At 49.1% G+C, this 23,555-nt stretch overlaps 1 protein-coding gene across 1 annotated transcript in view; it reads right to left on the bottom strand.

Moving 5' to 3' along the window:
* RNF167 (ring finger protein 167) overlaps positions 1-12,492 on the bottom strand; it is a 490,868-nt gene extending 478,376 nt beyond the window's left edge. The window contains exon 1 of the mRNA XM_085636818.1: positions 12,356-12,492. The gene's annotated coding sequence lies outside the window, so the exon portion shown is untranslated. The remainder of the gene's footprint in view (positions 1-12,355) is intronic.
* Between the last annotated feature and the right edge of the window lie 11,063 nt (positions 12,493-23,555).

A 23,555-nucleotide genomic window follows, 5' to 3' on the forward strand; every position in this document is an offset into this window, starting at 1 on the left:
GGAAGTGGGGTGGAAGCACCACCCATGCTTTTCATTGGCGCGCGTCAAAATTGCTCGCTTTGATTGCAAGGGAGGCAGGTTTGTTCCCTCCCTGTCTCCTGTTTGCCGTGCCTGCCCAGACAGGAGATGTGCACGCGCACGGCATCACTTTTGCTCTCTGCGTTTCAGGCATTGCATCAGTGTGTGAGGCACAACGCGTGCATGCGGCTCTCTCTCTCGCTTCTCAGTAGGTCACCAACTCTCACGGCGACAGCTTGTTTCTGAGGGTATTTCTGATCTTGTTAATTTGTTTTGTCAGTTTCCTTCTGTTTTCATCTTTCATTCTCCTTCTCTACTTGCGCCTTTTCACTACTCTTTGTTTGCTTACTCACTTGATATCTGGGCCCCATTTGTTCATCACGATCTCTATTATCATCTTCCACATTTCTACCATCTTTATCACTTTGTGTAGTACTATGGGTGTGTCTGCACTTCATTCTTTTTGTTATAGTTCATGTCATTCACGGTTCCTTTAACTGAGAACTTGCGGCTTCACGCTGGCATTTATTCCGTGTTAACATGCATGCGTGTGTAAGCAAACCTCGGTTACATTGTTGCCACTTTTGGAACGGCCGCTTGAACTTCGCTTTTTCACCATTTGTTGAATTCACATATTTCACCGTTCCTCTCCAGCTTTAGGTAAGGCATGTTGCCTTAGCGTTCATCTTATTTTATTCACTACTTCTCAGCGCTTTCAGCATTATTCCTTTATTGTGTGGTTGATCCTGACAGGACACAGCTCGACTACACAGGTTGGCCTCTCGGCATGCTCGGTTTACTTTGTTTGGATAAAGTTTGTCTTGTTTTGAATTGGTGCTCATGAACACGACTTGCGTCTGTAAGTCAATTATATTTATTTTTCTAACACTTTTGGTGATTTCTTTAGGACTAGGGTTAGTCTTTATGCACATTTATTCTTCGTTTATGTATTTACAGTATTTCTGTTTGTACGAGTGTCCGGTTCAGCTGAAGTGGTGCTGCGTCTTGTCACAGGTCTTAAGTATATGCATTTTGTATATCAGTCACCGGTGGCATGAGGAAGTTGGGTCGGCAATGCTTATGCATGGTTCTTCCCATACCATTCACTCAGTAGTGCAAGCTGGTGTGGACTTCACATTTAACTCCGGACATCCACAAGCTTGGTTTCAATGCTGCCTAATCTTTATTCCAACCTGCTGATTCTTTAACTCATTCATCCAATTAGCGATGGAGTGCGATACCATAATCTGGGGGGGGAGTTAGATTTCATCGGTTTTCTCTTTGTGCCTCTGCGTTTCAGACTTTCTCTTTCTCCTTCTTCACTCCTTTTCCAACTTTCTATCTCTCGTGCTCTAGGTCAAAGCCCAATGTTCACAGATAAGTACTAGTCCCCAAGAACGATTGCACTTATAATTGGGGCAGATCACTAAGAATCAAAGCACTCAAAACAAGCCTTTGCAATGCAATAGGTCTCGCATTTCAGTTTGGGCGATTGGCATTGTAAATGACAATGCCTTTTACTCATTTGTTTTAAAAACCTGCAAGCTGTGCATAAACACGCACTTTGTACATATAGTCCTTGCATACGGGATGCAAGGCTGGCAGTAAAAGAGACTGCCAGCCTTGCTTCTCGTAAGCAAGGACTATAAGTACAAAGTGCTTGTTTACGCACAGCTTGCAGGTTTTCAAACGCATAAATAAAAAGCATTGTCATTTACAATGCCAATAGCTCAAACTCTCGCAAATGCAAGACCTGTTGCATTGCAAATGCTTGTTAAATGAAGTGTTTAATGTTTGTCTCTTTTATGGTATTTTACTGCAATAAAGAGTTTTCTAATCGAATTGTAATTCTGTGTGGTAAAAAGAAGATTTTTATAGAATGAAAACAAATCGGAACACTTTACTGGGTGGTGTGCAAATTATAAATATTTTCCTGAAACCCAATTTCCAAGTATGATTTATTGCGCTATATAGTTTTATCAGTAAACTGCATGCTAATGGGAACGTTTGTGGCCATTTCAATGGAAATGTGCTGCCTGTAAATGACAGTGCACTACCACATCATTCATTAGTAATATATGTATCAAAAGTGAGAATTTAAATATGAACTGAAGTATTCCTGCCCCGGCCTGGTGATAATGCGATTACTGAACTAAGAGACAAGTCAGGGGTCACGTGTTCCCTATTTGAGGGCTTGATTCATATTACACATTGAGAAAAAATTAGTCTGTTGAATCAATAAAACTATTTTTGTACAGAAGAAATACTGAACTTCGACGAAACTTTGAAGGTGCTCTCATATGTGATAATGAAGAAAAAGGTGGATCCATAAAATAAAATATTTGCCCAGGATCACACAATTTGAGATGAGTTTATGGGCCAAGTACATTACAGTTAGGCCAAGTAGACTATTCAAGTTGCTAGACCTGCAGGGCAAGTAACATTTTTATGATTTTTCCAAGGCCTGCTATTATTGATGCCGACCATGAACATGGGGGACAAAACAAAGTTATGGCCTTATGAAGATTAGTTAATAATGGAGCCCAAAAATCTAGGTTGTTTCTGAACAAGTCCAAAGGCACGCCATCAGGTCAAAGAGAGTTACCACCCTTACTCGTTTTCAGTGCCAGGAGGACCACCTCATTTTCAAACAGGGATGTGGAATTCCTATAGCCCAACGCCCAAGACATATTGTTTGGGATCAAGGGCAACAAGTTTTCATGTGTATTTTGTCCTTGGGACAAGTAGGCCCAACACCATGCAGCACAAACCCATGGGCTGCCAGTTTGCAGTACCACATTATGGGAAAGGCACTGTCTGCAGTTAAGGTAATATTTTTGTCCATATGTAAATGCAGTACAAACTTGTATTTATGGTTCACTAATTGAAACCCTTTATTATTAGGGTGAGTGCTCTAAGTAAATGTTGTAAGCTCGGTCCCGGAAATTTAGGAGTTTCGCAATGATCGGACGAGCAGGCAGTCCAAGGGGGGGCCGAGGTCCGAGGGAGAGGTGAGCCCTCTCCACGATGAAAACCTGGGAGAGCGCGTCGCCAAACAGTTCTCGTAACAACTGCTCCACATAATCCTCCATCTTGGATATGTTGGTGGACTCCGGCACTCCAGTGATGCGGAGGTTACTCCTGCGGGAGCGAGCCTCCAAATCTTCGTTCTTCGAGCGAATGAGGTCGAGGATTTTATCCATTTGGAGTAATTTTTGGCAGCCTTGGGTGGCGGAGTCCTCCACGTCAGACACCCTTGACTCAACGTGAAGTAGACGGTTGTCATGTGTGTCCACCCTGGCCTTGACCACGTCCAGGCGGGAAGTCAGCTGCTCGAGCTGGGTGGCGATCCCGGACACCGCCGACTTTACTTCTAACATAATGGCTTTGAGGTCATCCTCCCGTGCGGCTGCCATTTCCGCGGAGGCAGGCTGGTCGGCCCCGACAGCAGTTGCGCCCTCCTGGCGCATCTGCCTTCGCTGTTCGAAGGTGAGCAGAGGCTGTTTAGGGTCAGCCTTGCCTATGGTGGTCACCAGGAGCAGGAAGTATCGAGAGGGCCCATAGCACCCAGTACAAGAAAATAGTGATCAGGGAGTCGCCACTGTTGGAGACAGGACAGGGAAAGAGGCGATCGGCGGCCGAGCCACCTGTTCCGCACTGAAGGTCCCGCAGAGGAGTGCAGCCGGAGGGGGCCGAGGCAACGGGGATACGGGGGGGGCGGATGACACCCCCCTAACAAGACCAGTGTGCAACGGACGCGAGGCCCGGGACACGGGTGCGACGGTAAAGGCCACGGGTCCAGGCCCCACGGTCAGAGCACAGGCCCCCCTCACGGTCAGAGCGCAGGCCCCCCCACCCCCCAGCCACACGCCCATCACTCACCAAGATAGGCGCAAATCACACAAGCGGCCCAGCACCGGCGTCTGTGTTGGCGCGAAGTTCAGGCCGCAATTTCAGCAGCTCTATGGTGCAGTGAAACGTGTGCACCGCGGTAGGCCCAGGTCCGTAGCAAGAGGAAAGGCCGCAGCAGCGTGAAGCTCCGAATGGGCAGGGAGGGCCTAGGCAGATAATTGAGGCGGCAGCAACAGGGTGATTCAAGTTTGCGGCGCGTGGGGTCACCGCAGCAAAGGAAGCAGGCCACAGCAGGAGAGGGTCCAGCACCAGCATCGGGGAGCCCAGCCGGGGATGCAGACAAACACCAGGTCGCCCCCAAGTCGCGCTGGAGCAGAAGGTGAGCAGAAAGCCACGATCAGCAAGATGGTGCAATCCCAGTTGCAGGCCCCCACAGCAAGCCCCCGCGAGCCACCGGACCCCTCACAGGTGGGCTGAAAGGCAACAGGGCGGCCACAGTAGCAGCAGGTGGCCACTGCCGGGAGTAGCGAGGGGGAAGCAGCCCGCAGCAGGTGAGCGCGTCGCCTGCCTCGCCTGGCCCACTAGCGCGAGGATTGAAAACACACGAGGCGCCCTCTCAGGGTCAGGCCATGCGGTACGGCGAGCGCGATCCCAAGCCCACTGCGGAGCGCGCCCAAGACACAGGACTCACTGGCTGAAGGGCAGGGATTTATATATCCGATCTCCGCTCGGCGAAAAGCAGGCAGCACAGTCCAGGCCCTGACGAGTGAGCAGGATCCAGGGCCCGGTCCTCCGGAGGCGCCAAAAGTGAGCGCAGCCGGGTTGGAGGACCGCGATGAACAATTCAGAAGATGCCCCAAGTAAAGGTGAGCCGCGGTGGTCAGCTTAAGGGCAGTGATGTCTGCCGGAAGATGAAGGATTAAAGGCTTGGCCGGCAGAGCCCACTCAAGGTGCGGACATCTTGCAGCCGGCTAAGCCACCCCACCCCCCCCCCCCCAAATTGACACCAAACTTGACGCCCTCACATCTCAACTGGACGCCGTTAAAAAGCAGGTGGGAAAGCACGAAATGAGGCTAGACGTGTTGGAGAATCGTAACTCGGATTTCTACGAGTTCCAAGTGGAAACTAAAGAACAGCTCTTGCACATGGACAAAGTATTGGGCCTGGTCCGATCCAAAAATGAAGATTTGGAGGCCCGTTCCCGCCGGAACAATCTACGATCATGGGAATTCCAGAGATGACGGCCATGTACAAAATGGAGAGTTATGTGGCTGACCTGCTCCACGAACTGTTTGATCATAGCCTATCCGGGGTGTTCGCAGTGGAGCGAGCTCCCCGCACACTCGGTCCAAAACCACCGGCGGGGGTTACGCCTCGACCAATCCTGGCTCGAATACTGAATTATCAGGACCGGGACCTCATTTTGTGTTTGGCATGGGAAAGGGGGACCATCACCCACAAAGGAAATACACTCTCCTTCTACCCGTTCTTTACGCCTGCAGTACAGGCGGCAAGCAGAGAATTCCTGCCTGCTAAACGGATTCTGCTCCAGGCCAAAGTCCTTTACTCATTTTTATATCCAGCTAAACTTAGGGTGTCCTAGGAGGGCTCGCCCCATTTTTTACGGACGCAAAATCTGCACTGAAATTTGCTAAGCACATTGGGGGCAAGGAAAAGCGAGCACGGGATCCGGGTGTCGAGGAGGCGTCTGGAGGCAGGCTAAGTGATAATGATTGATTTGTGCATGGTTAACTTTTTCTATTCTTCAATGTTGTCTACTCCTGTATATTTTTTGCAAGGTACACACTTACGATCGACGTCACGTTCATACAATTGGTTTGCATAATGTGGGCGGCGAGCTGTTGGTGGAACTGTAAAATGTGTTATTTTACTAGGTTTTTTTACCCTCTGCTTTACTCTTGGCCACCCTGCTCTATGTAGGGGTGTATGCCGGCGACACCAGGCCCTCAGGGAGATTTATGGTTGGTTTGTCCTCCTCGGAGTACAATCCCGAGTAGTACATGTTAAAAGGGGAGGGATCTTCACAACCTGATTGTGGGGTTGGAGTGGGTGGTGGGAGGATGTTCTTGTTTTGTTGTTAGCCAGCTTAATGCCTTACGGTCTAGAATACCCTGCTTTGGTATTGTGGTATACACTTCATTCATATTTATTGTATATGATAGGTTGGTTTCATATTCAACGCATTTTTATATGACATGTCATTGCTTCTAGAGGGACGACTGTGCATGGTACCCTGGTTGTCGGATCTCATTGGCCCACAATGGGTTTGTTATGACGAGTCTCAACTTTTTAACCTGGAACATTTGTGGATTAAATGACCGTAGGAAGACGTGTCTGGTCCACTTTTATCTTGTCAGACACCACATTGACCTATGCCTGTTGCAGGAAACACACCTGAACACCATCCACTAGATTGCAACACAGACGCTGTGGCATGTCTGCTCATCTATCTATTCTAGGTATTCCGAGGGGTGGCGGTGCTGGTCAGGAGAGGATTGGACTGGAAAGAAATCAAATCCCACACAGACACAGAGGGCAGGTACATTATACTATTGGGTGTCCTGGGGGGGGGACCCGGGTGGTCATAGTGGCAGCATATGGGCCCAATATGAACAGCCCACCTTTCTTTCAGGAGGTCTGGGCCAGAGTGCGAGCGATGGAGAGCGATACCATAATCTGGGGGGAGAGTTCAATGCGATATTAGATGACACACTGGATAGGAAAGGTCAGTCTCGTTCCCTCCACCGCAAAGCAAGTGGGGCACTAAATGCCATTATTTCCAATGGAAATCTAGTGGATATATGGCGCCACCAGTACCTCCAGTCTGGGGAAGGTACATGTATATCCGAGTTCCATAAGGCCTGGTATAGGCTAGATTTCTGATTGGTGTCAAGGGATGTGGCGACTTGAACAGGTACAGTATCACACCTCTCAAGATCCCTATCGGACCATGCAACAAGCCTACTAAGACTGGAGTGGCCGACCTCCCCACATAACTTATTCAGCTGGCGGCTCCCCCCACATGCTCTGCTAGATAAAGCATTCAAGGAGGAGGTTAGGGGAGACATAACAGGCTATTTTGCTCACAATGAGGGCTCGGTCTCAACCCAGGCCTCACCAAGGGAGGCGTTTAAGGTTGTCAGGGGGCAGTGTATCGCATGCCAAGCGGGGGTCCTAAAGGCCAAACGGACCACTCTTGAATCCCTGGAGAAACAGATTAAGGAGCTGGAAATGCAGTTTTACACTACAGGTGATCCCAAATTGGTGGCACAGTTGATGGAGTAACTGCCAGAATTTGAGGAGGAGGCCCAACGCGAAGTCAAATTTTTAGGCAAATATTCACAAGCCAGGAGGTATGGGGAGGGGGACAGACCTAGGAGAACCCTAGAGACCATGCCCCGAGCCCCATGCACAACAGCCTACGTATCGGAGGTCAAGGGCGACCCCCCTCAAGTCATTAGAGAGTAGCAGGCGGTCCTAAATCAGTTTACCCAGTTTTACGCTACACTATACAGATCTACCCATGGCCCTGTGCAAGAACATCTATAGCCATTCCTAGACTCACTTGAATTGCTCTGGCTGGGACGAGGGCCCAGGGAATATATCTAGATGTTCTCATTGAGGTGGAAGACGTAATTCAGGTGATTAGAAGCCTTCCATCAGATAAAGCCCGGGATCAGACGGGTTGACCACGGCTTTCTATAAAACGTATGCCAAAGAGGTGGCCCATACCTAATAGCACTGTACGAAGAGGCCCAAACCACAGGCATCTAACCACCCTCCATGCATGAGGCCATTATAATCACCCTGCTAAACCGGGGAAACCAGAGGACGAACTGGACTCTTACTGGCCGCTCTCGCTGATGGCAAAATTTTGGCTAAGCTGGTCGCCAATCGGCTGCAACCTCTCCTCCCGCTAATTGCCCGTACAGATCAATCAGGTTTCATCCCTGGGCGGGCCACCTCTCACAATGCCCGCACCATTTTTTCTGTAGTGCATTACCTCCATCCAGACTCGAAGGGCATTGCGATTTTCCTTGACGCTACAAAAACGTTTGACACGCTCGAGAGAACATCTATTTGCTGTCTTGGAGAGAATGGGATTCAGTCCCCTTTCTCTTAGTCTTATTGGATTGCTATATGCACAACCATCAGCCATGGTCAGAGTCAATGGAATGATTTCAGAACCATTTACCATTTCGCGAGGCACAAGACGGGGCTGTCCGCTGTCACCTCTGCTTTTCGCGAATAGGATGGAGCCACTGCCGGCTCGCATCAGACAGCACCACACAGCCAGAGGTTTGAGATTTAGTTCAAGGAGCCTCCTAATTTCACTATATACTGATAATGTCATTCTTTTCTTATGCGACCCGGAAACGAACGTGGCTCCTGTACGCCGGGAATTGATAAAATTCGGTGGCCTATCTGGGGTGTCTATAAATTGGACAAGGTCCACGATTTTTCCCCTGACCGATGCCACCACACCCTTTCCCTTAGATTACCCCCTGAAATGGGCAGACAGCCCAGTTAAATATCTCGGTATTTGGCTTAGCAGGAGTATGCAGGATATTTGGGAAATTAACTACGGGCGCATGGTATCGTGGCTGGAGGACAGGATCACAGCATGGGCAAGCCTCCCCCTCTCCCTTGTGGGTAGAATAGCCATTGCTAAAATGGTTGTATTGCCGAAATTGCTGTACCTATTTGTTAACGTCCAGATTCCTCTCACGCAAGCTTTCTTCAGCACCATTCGCTCCCTACTGATCTCCCTGGTATGGGCGGGTAGACAAGCACAGGTCTCCTGGGAACTGTTGACACTAACTCTGTTCCAGGGCGGGTTGGGTGCCCCGGATATCCAGCTATATGCCTTCAGTGCACAGACACGATTCTTACATTTTTAAGTCCACCCCTTCCCCTTTCAGCCACACACTGCCATGGAAATGGATGTTGCGGCTCCAATTCCCCTTCAGGTGGCAATATATCAGAATTATAAAAGACCACATGGAGACACTGTCACGGTGGAAACATCGAGGTGGGCGTGGAACAAACTACGGCAAAGAGCGTATCTAAAAATTTGATATGCCCCTTCCATTCCTTTGGCACACAATCCAATGCTAAACACACAAGATGATGGACGGAATGTTGCACATTGGCAAAACATTCACCCCCAGTCACAGATCTGGGTTTAATCCATCGTTCTTTTGCCCACTACACCACCCCAGTTCAGACATGGCCATATGCAAATCAGTCTTGACCCTGTGCCTCATGGGAACAATCCAGCCCGAACTGCCAAGCCATGTCTTCCCTGGACCAGAATCAATCATCCTAGGACCGGTTTCGGGGTTTCACCCCTCTTCAGCCAGGATAGCTTGACTCCAGTGGCGTAGTGAGCACGGGACCCACGTCTGGGCATACCCTTCCCACATAGGGCGAACAGCAAAACACACAAGATAATGGACCATCTTGTGTGTTTTGCTGTTCGCTATCCTGGCTGAAGAGGGGTGAAACCCCGAAACCGGTCCTAGGATGCTTGATTCCGGTCCAGGGAAGACATCCTTCTCCCTGCACCTACGGATCTTACACCCTTCCCATCCCTCTTTAGCTAATAAAGGATAGTTTTAAACTTTAGAACGATCAGGCTGCCCAAAGCATATTGGATATCAGGTATTTGATTGCAATTTTTAAAGGGATAACTGATCATAACTGCAAAAAGCTCAATTATTAAGTCTGTTTAGAGCCGCTCATTTTAGATAATTGTGAAAACATGCTTTCATTCCGGGGAACCATTATGATTTTTTTCACTGGGTGGTAGGAGAAAGGATGCACACACTATTAAGGGCAGAAACATGACTGGAGGTTAGGTTTGCACATTTGGTGCCTTTTCGGGAAGCTTAAGTAAGAGGGTTTGTTCCAGGTGGAACAGAGTCCCCCTAACAACAGCCCTTCCAGCTCAATGGGTGTTTGTTGCTGTCCATGATGAAACAAGCGGCTTGTATCCAGTCCCATTGGACATCCCTTCCCGTATACAGAAACAAACGAAGAAGAAAGGCAAATGTTATCCAGACAAGGGCCATGACTTTTGAAATTCTGCCTTCTCCACTACACAACACAAAGTGATCTCTTCAGCATTTCTACCAGAAACGGACGCCATGATGTCACTGTTGATTAGCTGGGCCAGTTCTGGCAAGTGCTAATTCTTATGGCTGCTACAAAGTGGGAGAAGTTAAAAAATAACCAGAGTACACCAAGAACAGAAATTCAAAAGGCACACACATAAACACGTAAAGAGAGCAAATCCCCCACTCAGCCTGATGCAAAAAAAAAAAATCAAGACAAAGACCTCGACTTAAAAAAGCCTTTTGTGTTAACCTCCCACCTCAATTAGTAATGAGTAAAGTGACATACTATGCACTGAAAATTCAGATGGTGAAGGCCTTAACCTGTGATTTCTCAATTCGATAAAAATACTATTTGAATCATGTATATATGGATGATTACGGATTACCAACATTATGCGTTAATGATTACAAGTGCCCTGGCAATTTGTGATCCCTGCGCAAACACCTGTTTGCACAGTGATCTCAATTAGAAGTTATTAGGTGTATGTATAGTTGACCAGGTAATTACCAGGTACAATAAAGCTTGCACCCTCCATCCATTTCAGCAGGTCAAGCTAACAGGATTTAACCAGAGCACAGGCCCCAGCAGGACTTGAAAAATCATTAAAATATTACCAGACCTGCAGGTCTAGTGACTTTAATAATCTACTCGACCCAACTATAATGCTCTTCACCGATAAACTGGTTTCAAATTATCGCAAATATTTTAATTCACATAGCCGACAATTTCTTCATTATTGCATATGAGATCACCTTAGAATAAGTGAGTTCTGCTGTATAAAAAAAACACTGTGGTTGATTTAAACAAATCTAGCCCCACACAGCATTCACATGACCCCTGACTTGCCTCCTAGTTCATTAACAGCATTGTCCTCAGGGAAGGGGCTAAAATGTTTCTCAAATCATGTTTAAAAAGCTATCACTGTTAATAGATATATAACTAAAGCATGAAGGGGTAGCACAGTCATTTGCAATCAGAAAATGCGACTTTACTGATAGAACGATATAGTGTTGGGAAATCGAGTTTCTGCAAATATTTGTCATTGGCACATTACCAAGAAACGGGGTCTGTTTTGCTACTATTGAAAGCTTTGTTAGCATCACACTTCTGAATTACAAAACAAAATGTGCTTTCGTAATTCCAGATATATTTTGAAATATGTGTACTATTCATTTACAAGCTAGCTACATGTTTTTTGTTAGAAAAAACTGACATCATACAGATTTTTATTTCACATGGGACATCTTTCTTAACAAAATCATCCAACTGTAGTAAAAGAAAGAAACGTAAACACAATTTTCCAGGATAAGATAAGCATCACATAATAAAAAGGCAAACTGACATTTGTCCTTGGACAGCAAATATGTCAAGATTAAAACAAGATTTAAAGGCATCTTTATTGCTCATTCACTTCCTGAATGAACAGACGGGACAGTAGGTCTTAATAAATGTTCCCTAACCTGATAAAATCTTACTTGGCATTGCGTTTGAGAGAGTAGATTTTTCAAGGCCGGATTAGTATTTACTGACACATGCAGATTGTGGTGCAAAAATCTCTAAATTTGCCCGATGAACTCCATTAAAGTGAAAATGCTTGTCAAATACGCTATTCATCACATTTAATAAACTCTGAACCTCAAGGTGTCGGATTTTATAGGGTGAATTGAAGAGCACCTATCCTGCTAGGGTACTCGTAAACAGACCCATAGTACAGCTAATAAACAACTCCGCGAAAGAGGATTACCATAACACATGGGTTCCAGGTACCTCCCAGAGGCGTCCTTTGGGGAAGTCTGCAAACACACAGGGACTCTTACGAGAGCTAACACTTCATTTTGACAGCTGCTTTCATGTCAAGATCAGAGGCTCATATGCGCAATCCCGGTCTGTAGTACCATAGTGAGCAAAAAAACAATGGAATGAAATGCGGCCCTAGCCGAGTCCCAAGGGCGAGATTAATTCATGCATTCAGCCACTCTCGGAAGCAGTCTCCTGGAGAGCATGCGCACATTAACTCTTCAATTTCTGCAGAAGCCTCCCCCATGAAAACCCTCCAGGCTCCGGTTTGTACCCACAAGCATCAAGCAGTGACTGTCTCAGGCACCCCTCGAGAGGACAAGCTTCTCCTGGATCGGGCAGCACGTTATAGGCCGTTCCCAAAGTCTGCCCTTAGATGTGCGTACAAGAGCTAGTGTACAGGTGCATTGTGGGACTTGAAGTTTTTATAAAGTGGGACTGTTTGGGGTTCGCGGCACGGCCCCCGTCCCCACCACCTCTCCGGCAGCCCTTCAGACGGCGCCTCGCCTCCCTGGGGTTCGCCGCTTACTTCTCCCGTCTTCTTACCTCTCTCGTTCTCCTTCCCACTCACAGGCTCAGTGTTTACAATCCGGAGCTCCGCAGCAATGGCGGACCGGGCTGGGCGGGGCCAATGAGTGTTAAAGTCCCGCCCTCTTTCGGGTGGAGCGTGCGCGTGCAGCGCCTTTGCCTCTGAAGCGGTCATACGGACGCATGCTTCCGGCCGCGGGGCGGGAACTCTTGCCTCGCGCGCTCAGGTGTTCTTAGTCCTTGCCGACTGAAGATACGCCAGGGATTCGGGCAAACGCTAGAGCGCTGACTATAATTGCGTCTCAGAACGATCGTGGGCTCTCGAGGACGCCATGTTACTGTAGTAGAAGCTAGGCAGTTCATCATAATAAGCCTGTCTGGGCAGGCTGTAGGAACCCAGGGTTGACACCTGGTCGTTTTAAATAGCATGACCAGTATTTTAGTGTCCCAGCTGGGGCAAAAATTAAGAAAATAGCCTAAAGCCTGTATTTTTTTCCGTTATCATTGCATACTTAAAACCGCAATTATAAGACAGCTTTTAAAAAATAGTTCCAGAGCTTCTTTGACACCTGACTGAGGGTAAACAAAAGCAGAGAGACCATGTTAAGAACCTTGTCGAAACGTAGAATGAATAACCAGGAGGATGAAGTGCTTGAAGACAGGATTATTGGTAACCCCTCAGCCACAGTACAGCTACAGCTCTTCACTGAGTGGAACACACTCTGCAGTTGAAGTAATCACGATGGAACATTCTATTGTCATAAGGAACGGGGGCGGGGGAGGGGGTGCATAGGCAATGAAAATAACCACTATGGGGACATCACACATCCCCCTTTCATCACTGAACAGGATGCAAGGGTTCAAGGGAGAGAGAAGGAGGACCAAGGGAGGGGATGGCCCACACTGACAACAAGAAGTGATGAGAGACGGGGCAGTCCTGAGGTTGAGCACAGATGCAGTCCTGCCAAGTACCACGCATCAGGGGTGTGACAAACGCATTCCAGTGTGGTGGTCCGCATCAAAGCACTAAAATGCAAAGTCATGCATTATAGCGCCTCCTCAGCCGTCAAGCCAGAGCGCTACTAATTAGCACCACTGGTTGAGCAAAGCTGATAATGCGCAGTCTGCGCTGCTCCCATGCAGGCTTGAGGGCTGGCTCAGCTGCTCACAACTCTAGCTACACAAATGTAACATAACATGATTCTGCTACAAATGTAATATAACATGATTCACTCAATACCGTCTGGCACGGCATTCAGATACTGATTAGCTGGCGTCACAAGAGTCAGTGCCCAATAGCTAGTGCCGAGATAGCCAGGAAACACAGTGGAGAGTGTGTCACACACACTTATAGACCGGCCCAGCCGCCCATACTAGCGGGCAGCAGACAGTTTAATCATGACAAATAAAGTTTGGCAATGGCAGCGCAGCCTGCTGCAGCTTGTGCCGCTTTGTTGTGCCGTGTACAGTATTTATTTCTGGTTTCGGACCCGACCCCACCGGCTGACCCACCCGGTACCGCAGCCGCCGGAGTGGTGGTGCCTCAGCAGCCCAGCACTACAGTTCAGTGCAGCCTTATCGATGAATGCCCATTGCCGCATGCTGAGTCGAGTTGTGGACCTCCTCTGCGGCCGCTGCTGGTGGGAGCTATTGCAGCTGCGTGGCTACTGGCCCATACCGAATTGACGCTTGACTACTAAAGACACAGAAGTAAGCGGCATTTCACTGTTATGTCCTTCCTAATAGGGTTTACCTGTTAGAGCACGTCATGATACGTTTGAGTGCCCTGGCAATCTCTGCAGTCTATCTGCTCCCTGTAGTTGAGTTCAGCGTCTGTCAGGCCTGTCTTGTGCATATAACGGGAACATGCATAGTTGCTGCCCATGCTGTACCGTACAAAGCCTGTTACTTGACCGTGGTAAAACACTTCATTGCAGAAATGGATGTGCGTGTGCGTGTACACGAGGCTCCTTGCATTTCTGGTAGGACTGTACCCTATGTCGGAAGGAGGCTGTCTGCCAATGTGCGTCTGTGCTGCTCGCTCCCAAGGTACAGCACTGGTTATTTACATTTGTGTGTGCAGCCAGCCAGGCTCAGCCTCTCAGTCACTCTGTCTATGAGGATCGGCTTGTACGGTGCTACGGCTGGCTGGGCGACCCCACTTCAGAGCCAGTCCGTAATAAATTCGTACTTTCATTTACTTTTTGTGAATGTGCAGCCTCTCAGTCTCCTGAGGCTTGCCCGGTGCTGCAGCCGCACTCCGAGTCCATGAGACCAAGTTAGTCTGTCAGTCGACTGTGACTAGTAATTATCATATTTATTAGCAGATTGAGGCAGCTAAGGCCCGCGTGCTGGGCCCTCTCTCACATCATGTTTCAGTTTGGTTACATTCGGGTCCCATGTAAAGAGCCTGGACAGACTCTCTGTGTGTCATGTCGGTTAGTGCCTTTCCTTTTCTGGTGCTTTGCAGCTGTTTTAGGATCTTCTTACAGTTTCTTGTTGCTCAAATGGGTGTCATTTCTGATATTTATATGTTTGCCTTGTCTTCATTGCTTGATTTTTGCTTTTGAGAAAGTGTTGCTCATAGTTTGTGAATGCCACTCATAATTACACTGAAATCATGAAAATGTCACATTTAAGCAGCCTGAAACCTTGGTATCTATGGGCATAGTCAAGAGATATTGTTCAGCCTGGAGGAAATGTTGTGGTTAGTGCTTGGAGAAAAGACTGGATCCTTTGGGGGCAGGAATTGTTCACATATCAAAGGTTCTATCGGAAAAAGCAACAACCGGTTTGACCTATAGACAGTGAATACCCTCAGGGCGACAATCTCTGCAGGACATGGGCGAGTGAATGAGACCCCTGTGAGCGAACACCCTTGGGTGTGTAATCTCATGAGAGGCATAACATTATTCAATCTCCTGGAGCCTAGGTTCCCCGGGTTATGGGCTGTAGATAAGATTCTAAACATGTTACTGTATTGGCAGGATGACAAGTTTCTATTGAAAAAGGATCTATCTGTGAAGTTTGCTATGTTGCTATACCTAATCATTTTTTAGGATATATGATGTCAGGGCATTGGACAGTTCCAGGCGTATGTTCACGCCGGATGAAGTCACCATTACCGTTGCCAGACGGACCAAGACAAATACCTGGTCCATTTCATATCCATCTGTCAACGATAAACCAAGAGTGTGTGTGGTTCAATTCATGAAAGCCTATGAGAATATGACAGCCGAGGTAAGACCACCAAGCGAAAGCCATCTACTGATCTCATTGAAGAAACCTTTCAGAGCAGGTTCGTCTCCATCCATCCGTAGGTGTGTGAGGTGGATGATGCAGGAGGCAGGCATATGTGTAAAGCGATCTGCAGCATATTCGACAAGGAGTGCTGTGGCATCTGCGGTGGTCGCAGTACGAAGGCGAGTGGAAGAAATCATGAGTGAGACAGGCTGGTCATCATAACTGACCTTTAAGAAATTCTACTTCAAGCACATTTCAAAAGCGGTAGCTTTGGTGGTAATTAGGCTTTCAACAAGCATTGTACTTGCCTCCGGTCCTGACATAGAATGTAAAATTTCCTTACTATTGAGAAGAAAAGTTTCAATTAAATTAATGACACCGAGGTGAAGATTATCTGACCCTGTAATTTCAGAAAAAAAATCTTCGCTCACAGAAAATACTCATTTAGAATAAATAAGTCTGTGATTTAATGATTCATTATTGTGATGTATAAGTACGATACGTAATGGAAATACTGTGATGACTGAAATCAGCGATTTAGTTTTATAGGTAGCACAGTTATTTAACTTATGATGTTACTAAGATTGTGTTCAGGTCAAGTTTTATTTGATAGAGGTTTATAAAAGACCTGGATAAAGACTTTGCATTGCCCGCCTTCCTTCATAGGCTTGGACCAGGAGAATGGATTGTGAGATGAAGAGAAGCTCGCATTTCCTGGAAGAAGAAAAGGAGGTTATTGAGCAGTCGGATGTCAATTTTATATGATCTGTGGACTGCGGCTATTCTTTTGCAACATCATTTCCCTGTGTCTATTGTGAAATGTAATGTTTATTACTGTTTAAAAAATGCACTTGGTGACAACTGCTGAGAATCAAAGTGAAGAAAGACATGCATTATCCTTGCCTCAAAGTCCCTAACAGAATTAAGGCATTCCTTCTCAATAGCTACAAAATGTTCCAGTCGAAGTGAAAATGAACGGCATGTTGTGTTTTCAGGTCTTTTATGGTCTCACAAATTCTCAAGCCAACAGTTTGACAGCTATGGGTGTGTTAACAGTGCTTCACCTGTAAAAGAATGAGTGTTGGTACCAAAAGCTCTGCTCAGAAGCCTGCGGTCAGCGCTATTAAATGTCAGCAAGGCTGCTAGTCTTTATATCTACCACCAAACATTTCTTGCCCCCGTATCACTGTTGTGCTGTGAATAATGGGGAGGACACTGGCATAGGATTTGGTAATAGCGTGATATTTTATTCACAACAGCTTGCACAAAACGTGTATTACAATGGCCCACGAGGAGCGGCGATCCGCACTCGCCGGCCGCGCTCTCCGTGAATGTCCCGTCCCCCTCCGCGTCACGGAGCCGCCCGTCCTGATAGGACGAGGCGTCATGTGACACAGACGGCAACGAGACATTCGTCTCTATGGTATAGAAACACTAGCATGTACAACATCTTCCTCCTCAACAATATAAACAGCAAAACATTATTCATGTCATGACAAAATCTTCAAAACGCTTGGGCGCCCTAACAAGTCTGGTAGGCCTCCTCGGAGTCACAAACCGAGGTTGCCCCTCGGCGCATGGAGTGCTACTACATCTGGTATAGTCCTGGGCACCCTGGATGCCTTCACACTCTTGCACAGACTTCGTTCCACCCCGCCCACCGGCACCAAATGCCTCAAATCGCATCTCTTCACGACATGCAGATTCGCCTTTGCTAGCTCTATCAATAGGCGAGGTGTGCAAACATCCATTATCCTCCCTCTCACTCCTGTCCGCAACCTCATTCCCTTGCCACTCTGGTACATTATCGTCATTCCTAGACCCACTCGCACGGCCTCTATTCATGATGATGTTTTCCTGGCCTGCTTTGAGCTTGACGATGTCATCTTTGCTTCTCCATCCTCCACCTTCCAAGCACACTGCCCCTTTCCTAACCTCCTGCACACGTACAGGAGTTTGAAAGGCTGACTCCCCCTTCATCACCTTATGCGGCTTCTTTACTAGCACCCAATCTCCCTGTTCCACGTCCTTTGCTTTGGCTCTATTCACAGTATCAGCGTATCGCTTGGCACACTCCTGTTTGGCCATGATACGCTCCCTGACTCTTAGCGTCTCCTCTTGCACACCCTCCGTGTCTTCTCTTACATCATACCACTTGTTGTATTTGGGAGTAAGCTCGCTGGTGCACCTTCTCCCCCTCATCAGATAGAAAGGTGTGTGGCCTGTAACAGCATTCGGGGTGTTATGGTAAGTGTGCACCTTGTCCGCAAGAAACATCTTGACGTCCAAATTGGACGCAATGGCTAGCTGAATGCCCTCTTTAAGGAACCTGTTCATTCTCTCCACCTGCCCATTGCTCTTCGGGCTGTACAATGGGGTCTTCTCCTGCTTGATCCCTGAGTGGGCGAGAAAATCCGTCATCTTCCTGGATACGAGCTGAGTGCCATTATTAGAAACCATGACCTTCGGTTGCCCTTCTTGAGCGAATATTTTTCGTAGCACTTGAATCACCCGGTCCGTGGTAACTTCTCGGACAAACTTGTACTGTATCCACTTGGAGTAGTAGTTGGTGATCACGATGAGAAATCTGCAATCCTCCGGCAGCAACGAGAACGGACCCGCGAAGTCGATGGCAACCTTGCTCCATGGGCCAACCGGAATGTCAACCCTCTGCAGTTCCCCTCTGCTGGTCTTCCAATGCTTGTCCACCTTCAGACACTGCTCGCATCGGTCTATGAAGTCGCAGACATCGCTGGTCATCCCTGGCCACCAGTAGTACATTTTCAGCAGATTCTTGGTCGCGGTGCCGCCAGGGTGACCCTTGTGGGCAATTCTTATCAGTTTGCCCCTGAGGCCTTCCGGGGGAACGAACAGCTCGTGCCGTTTCAAGAAACCATTCTCGAGAGTGAGCTCCGCACTCACCTGCTGGAAGCTTCGGAGCGAACCGTGTAAGTTCCGAACAGGAGGCCAGCGGGATGTCATGTGACCTATCACGGTGCGGAGAACCACGTCCTTCTCCTGAGAAGCAAGCCACTCCTCCTCCGAGATGGAACCTTCCCACATCGTCGTGGCATCCACCAGAGCCACCACGCACTCCGCATCATCGAGGGACACGTCATCTTCCCCCACCACCGGTAAGCGGGACAAGCAATCCGCTCTGCAGTTGAGGCCACCCTTGATGTGCCGGATCGTGAAGTGGTATTCCTGCAGCTTGGACAGTAGGCGCAGCAGCCGCGAACTAGCCTTCCCATTACCACGGCCCTCGCCGGCCATCATGTAGATCAGGGGTTTGTGATCCGTGACGATTTCGAACACATTGCCCCACAAGTAGTTCTTCAGTTTCTCCACCGCCCAGACACAGGCGAGCGTCTCGCGCACGATGGTGCTGTAGTGCTTCTCGGCGTCGCTCAAAGAGCGGGATATGAAGGCGATGGTGTTTTCTTTCTGCCCGTGGAACTGGCAGAAAACCGCCCCAATGCCCTTTGCACTGGCATCGACAGTGACCACATTCCGCAAGTCCTTGTTGTAAGGTTGCAGCACCGGAGCCAATGCGATACCCCTCTTGACAGCCTCGAACGCCGCGTCCTGCTCCGCTGCCCAGACGTACTTGACATTCTTCCTCAGCAAGGCCCTCAGTGGCTCCACCGTGGTCGCGTACCCCTGCAGGAACTTCGAATAGTACTCGCTGAGCCCCTGGAAAGACCGCAGGGCGTCCTTGTCGTCAGGACACCGAGCTTCTCTGATCGCTTTCACCAGGTCATCCTTGGGAGCAATACCATCCGGGGTCAGGACATGCCCCAAGTATTCGATCTTGGTCTCCATAAATTTACATTTGTCTTTGGAGACTGTCATCCCCTTCTCACGCAAGACCTCCAACACCTTGCCCAACACCACCAGGTGCTCCGCTTCGTCCTTGGTGTGAATCAAGATATCGTCCTGGAACGCTTCGACCCCCTCCATGTCACAGAACAACAGATCCATCAACTTTTGGAACACCCCCGAAGCAGAGGCGAGTCCGAAAGGCAGCCGGACATACCTGTACGCCCCGAACGGAGTGACGAACGTGGTCAGCTTCTTGGAGCCGTCGGTGAGGCAGACCTGGTGGCACGCAGACTTCAGATCAATCAGGGTAAAGAACCGGGACCCTGACGTTGACGCCAAAATGTCCTGAATGTTGGGCAGAGGGTGACAATTGACCAGGATATTGTTATTGAGGGAACGCAGATCCACGCATAGACGGATGTCTCCAGACCTTTTGTTCTTCGACACGACAATTGCGGACACCCATTCCGAAGCACCGGCACCTTCTATCACACCTTCATTTTCCAACTTGTCCAGCACAGCCTTGAGTTCCGCCCTGACCGAGAGAGGCACGGTCCTGACCTTGTGTTTGATCGGCATAGCCCCCTCCTTCAGCTGTATGTCGTGCACAAAGCCTTTCACACATCCTACTTCATAGGCGAAGACTGAACTAAATTTTGCAAGGACTCCGGACAACCCACCCGGCTCGTCGTCTGCCTGAATAGAGTTGACCCAGTCTGCCCTGAGGACTATGGGATCTGCTGCCCCTGGGATTAGCATCACTCCCAACTTCGCCAGATCCTTCCATCCCACAAGGCTCCTCCCTTTCTCGGCCACGTAAATCTTGGTAGTGATGGCCCTCCCTTTGAAAGTGAGGGTATCAGAAAAATACCCTTTCATCACTATGTCCTGCTCCCCAAACGCTTTCGGATTCACATCCGTCACACGCAACTGCACCTCATGCCACTTCGCATCAAACGTTGTGTCAGAAATCAGGGTAATAGGGGAACCTGAATCAGCTGTAAACGGAAGCTCAACAGCCGATCATAACAGAGCCTATGGGCCCCTTCACTCGCCCATCCTCCGCATCAATAGAGAGTACTATATCCCCAAGCGCCTCGAGATCACCTTCGCTCACAGAACTCACTTTCACACTGCTAGCTGACTTCCTGGTCTTGCACACGGCAGCAAAGTGACCCACCCTTTTGCACTTAGTACACTTCCTACCAAGCGCAGGGCAAGCCTTACTGTCCGCCAAGTGATCCAGCGCTCCGCACCTGAAGCAAGCGAGCGGCTTCCTACCCGCCCCCTTATCATTCGCCCCTCTTTCAGGAGGTCTCTGGGCAGACCTGCTTCTGTCCTGCACATAAAACACATTGGCAGCGTGGCTAGTATTAGCAAGTTCCTTTGCGGACACCAGTGATTTCTCAATGGCCTTCGCAATCGCCACCACCTCCTGCAGCGTAGGATCACGGCATGTCAGTAATCTTTCCTGCACTTTCTTGGAATGGCAGTAGAACACCACCTGGTCCCTGATGTAAGTGTCCGTCATGCCCGCAAATTCACAGTCTTGGGCCAGAACGCGCAAGCAGGCAATATATTCCTCTATAGTCTCCCCTTCATCCTGCTTCCGAAGAACAAATTTGTGGCGCCCCACCATGATGTTAGTCTCTTCAGCATATTGCAGCTCTAACCTCTTCACCGCCTCCTGGAACACATTAAGCTGAGTGGTAACACCAGGCGGGTTCACGTACACGGGCAAACTGTCGAAGACCTCTTGCCCAGCCTTCCCCAGCAGTCCGAACAAAAGCGCCTTCTTTCGCTCCGCCGTGTACCCTGCGCCATCAATGGAGATAATATAGTTCTCGAAGGCCCTCAACCAGCTCTTCCACTTCATGCACGGCTTGCCGGGAACCTCCAGGAAGAGAGGCGGGACACAGATGTTGCCACCGTGCGCCATCGTGAACGACGCACACTCCCCACAGACGTGGCACGGAAGGCAGGCACCCCCACGCAGCGGCAGCACCCCAGGCCTGGCAGAACGTGAGTACAATGGAGAAGCACCAAGCAGGGCGCAAGCACCGCTAGGCGAGACCCCGCAGCAACAGAAAGTACCTGGCACTCAGGGCTGGAGACAGCAGCTTGCAGGTCAATTGAGGCCAGAGGGGGGGAGGGCGCCAGCACAGAAAGGCCCCGGGAACAGCACCAGCAGGCAGGACCACGTGGCCAGAAGACGGCCGAGGCAGGCAGCTAAACGGGAACCAGAGGATGCAGGGAGGGGCTTCAGCAGCAGACACCCACGTGGGAGGGCTCCGCTTCAACCGGCGAAGGCAGCGATCGGCACTGGAATCACTCACGCAGCGCACTCCGCCGTCAGCAGGTCATGGAGAGACACTCGTGGGCCCAGATCTCAGAACCCTCGTCGCCATTTGTTGTGCCGTGAATAATGGGGAGGACACTGGCATAGGATTTGGTAATAGCGTGATGTTTTATTCACAACAGCTTGCACAAAACGTGTATTACAATGGCCCACGAGGAGCGGCGATCCGCACTCGCCGGCCGCGCTCTCCGTGAATGTCCTGTCCCCCTCCGCGTCATGGAGCCGCCCGTCCTGATAGGACGAGGCGTCATGTGACACAGACGGCAACGAGACATTCGTCTCTATGGTATAGAAACACTAGCATGTACAACAATCACACTCTTGTAGCTTTCTGTTTTCTCCCTCTGTGACAGTTTTCACATCTTTCTCTTCCTCCCGCTTTCTCCTCATGGTGCGTTTTTCCCTCTCTTGCTCGCAGGCAATGTGTGATGAGGAAAAATAATTTCCGGTCCCAAAAAATGAATACTGGTGGGGTTCATACGCAGCCACTGGCTCAAATTAAGCACTAGGTGTGCAATAGGGCTGCAACCTCTAGTCTGGCTACTCACAAGTGAAACATTCGCATTCAGAGGTCGGATTGAACTCTCAATTTTTATCGTTGCTGTTTTACAAGGCACTGACTTGGTCTCAGGTCATTAGAGCACTTTACAAGACAACCAGATCATGTTACAAATATTTTCTTTAGGAACCAGACCATCCCATGTGTCACTTCTTTGCATAGAGCCCAAGTATTACTCTTTATGAGCATGACTAGCACATCTGGAATCTGAGTGTCATGCACACTTAGCAGATACCTTGTTGGTACAGGACTGTACCCTACATATCTGTTGTTAGGGAAAGGGGGCCTCTGAGGGGCACCGATTCTTGTCCGTCTTCCAGATCTCTGTGAGGAAGGGTCTCAAACAGCTGGGTTCAGCCTCCTCTCACCGCTTTGCATTTCTATTGTGGGTGCTTCATCTGGAAACTGTCCCGCTGGACAGAGCATCCGTTCATACAGAGGCCAAGCCTAGAAGGTGGCCTGGCCAGGACACGTGACGGGGGACCCGACCCAACCCCGTTGGAATGCACCCCCTCCATCTGTGAGACTGGGATAAGCATGGGAGCCCCAGACCGACCGTTGTTCGTTATTGGGGTCTCTTCTGCAGAGGAGGGGGACTCTGCCGCGTACCCAAAGATCACTACGCAGCCAAGAGCTGGTGTCACACGGACAGCCCGCTCCCCAGAGGTGTCTGGGAACCTGTCGTGGAGTCTGATCCGAAGGAGCAATTACTGGACTATGCTGGGTGCCAAGATATCCACCCTGAGGGCGAGGGAAGGAAGAGGCAGCCCTGCAAGAGAAGCGATCATCTGAAGGGCCAGTGTCATGGACACTGGCGTGAGGGCCATCCAACAGAGACCTGCTGAGCAAGGGCCCCCAAGGACTCGTGGTCCTTCATCATTCAACCCGCCGTAGCTGCCAAGCACCGGGAGTTGTGTTCATGTTTTCAGGCCCCAGTGCTTCAGGCTAGCCTTATTAAGAAAATGTTAGGCACGTTTTGCAAAGGTGTGGCATGATACTTGTACTGAAAGACAGGTTTGGATAGAAGTGGCGTCTGTATAGGGGGCAGCAATTTTAAAAGTGCGGGCAAGCATGGGTCACCAGGAGAGCCCAATTTCAAGGTTACAAGCGCCGTCAGAACCTGAGCTTGGGACAAAGGAGGAAGCGGACTTAATTAGATAAAATGCACTTGTGATAACTGATAAGGCGGATAGGATATCGGTCACGTTTGTGACGGAGTAACCCACCCTCCAAAA

The sequence above is a fragment of the Triturus cristatus genome, chromosome 12 (genome assembly GCF_964204655.1).
Source record: "Triturus cristatus chromosome 12, aTriCri1.1, whole genome shotgun sequence".
Lineage (NCBI taxonomy): Eukaryota > Metazoa > Chordata > Amphibia > Caudata > Salamandridae > Triturus > Triturus cristatus.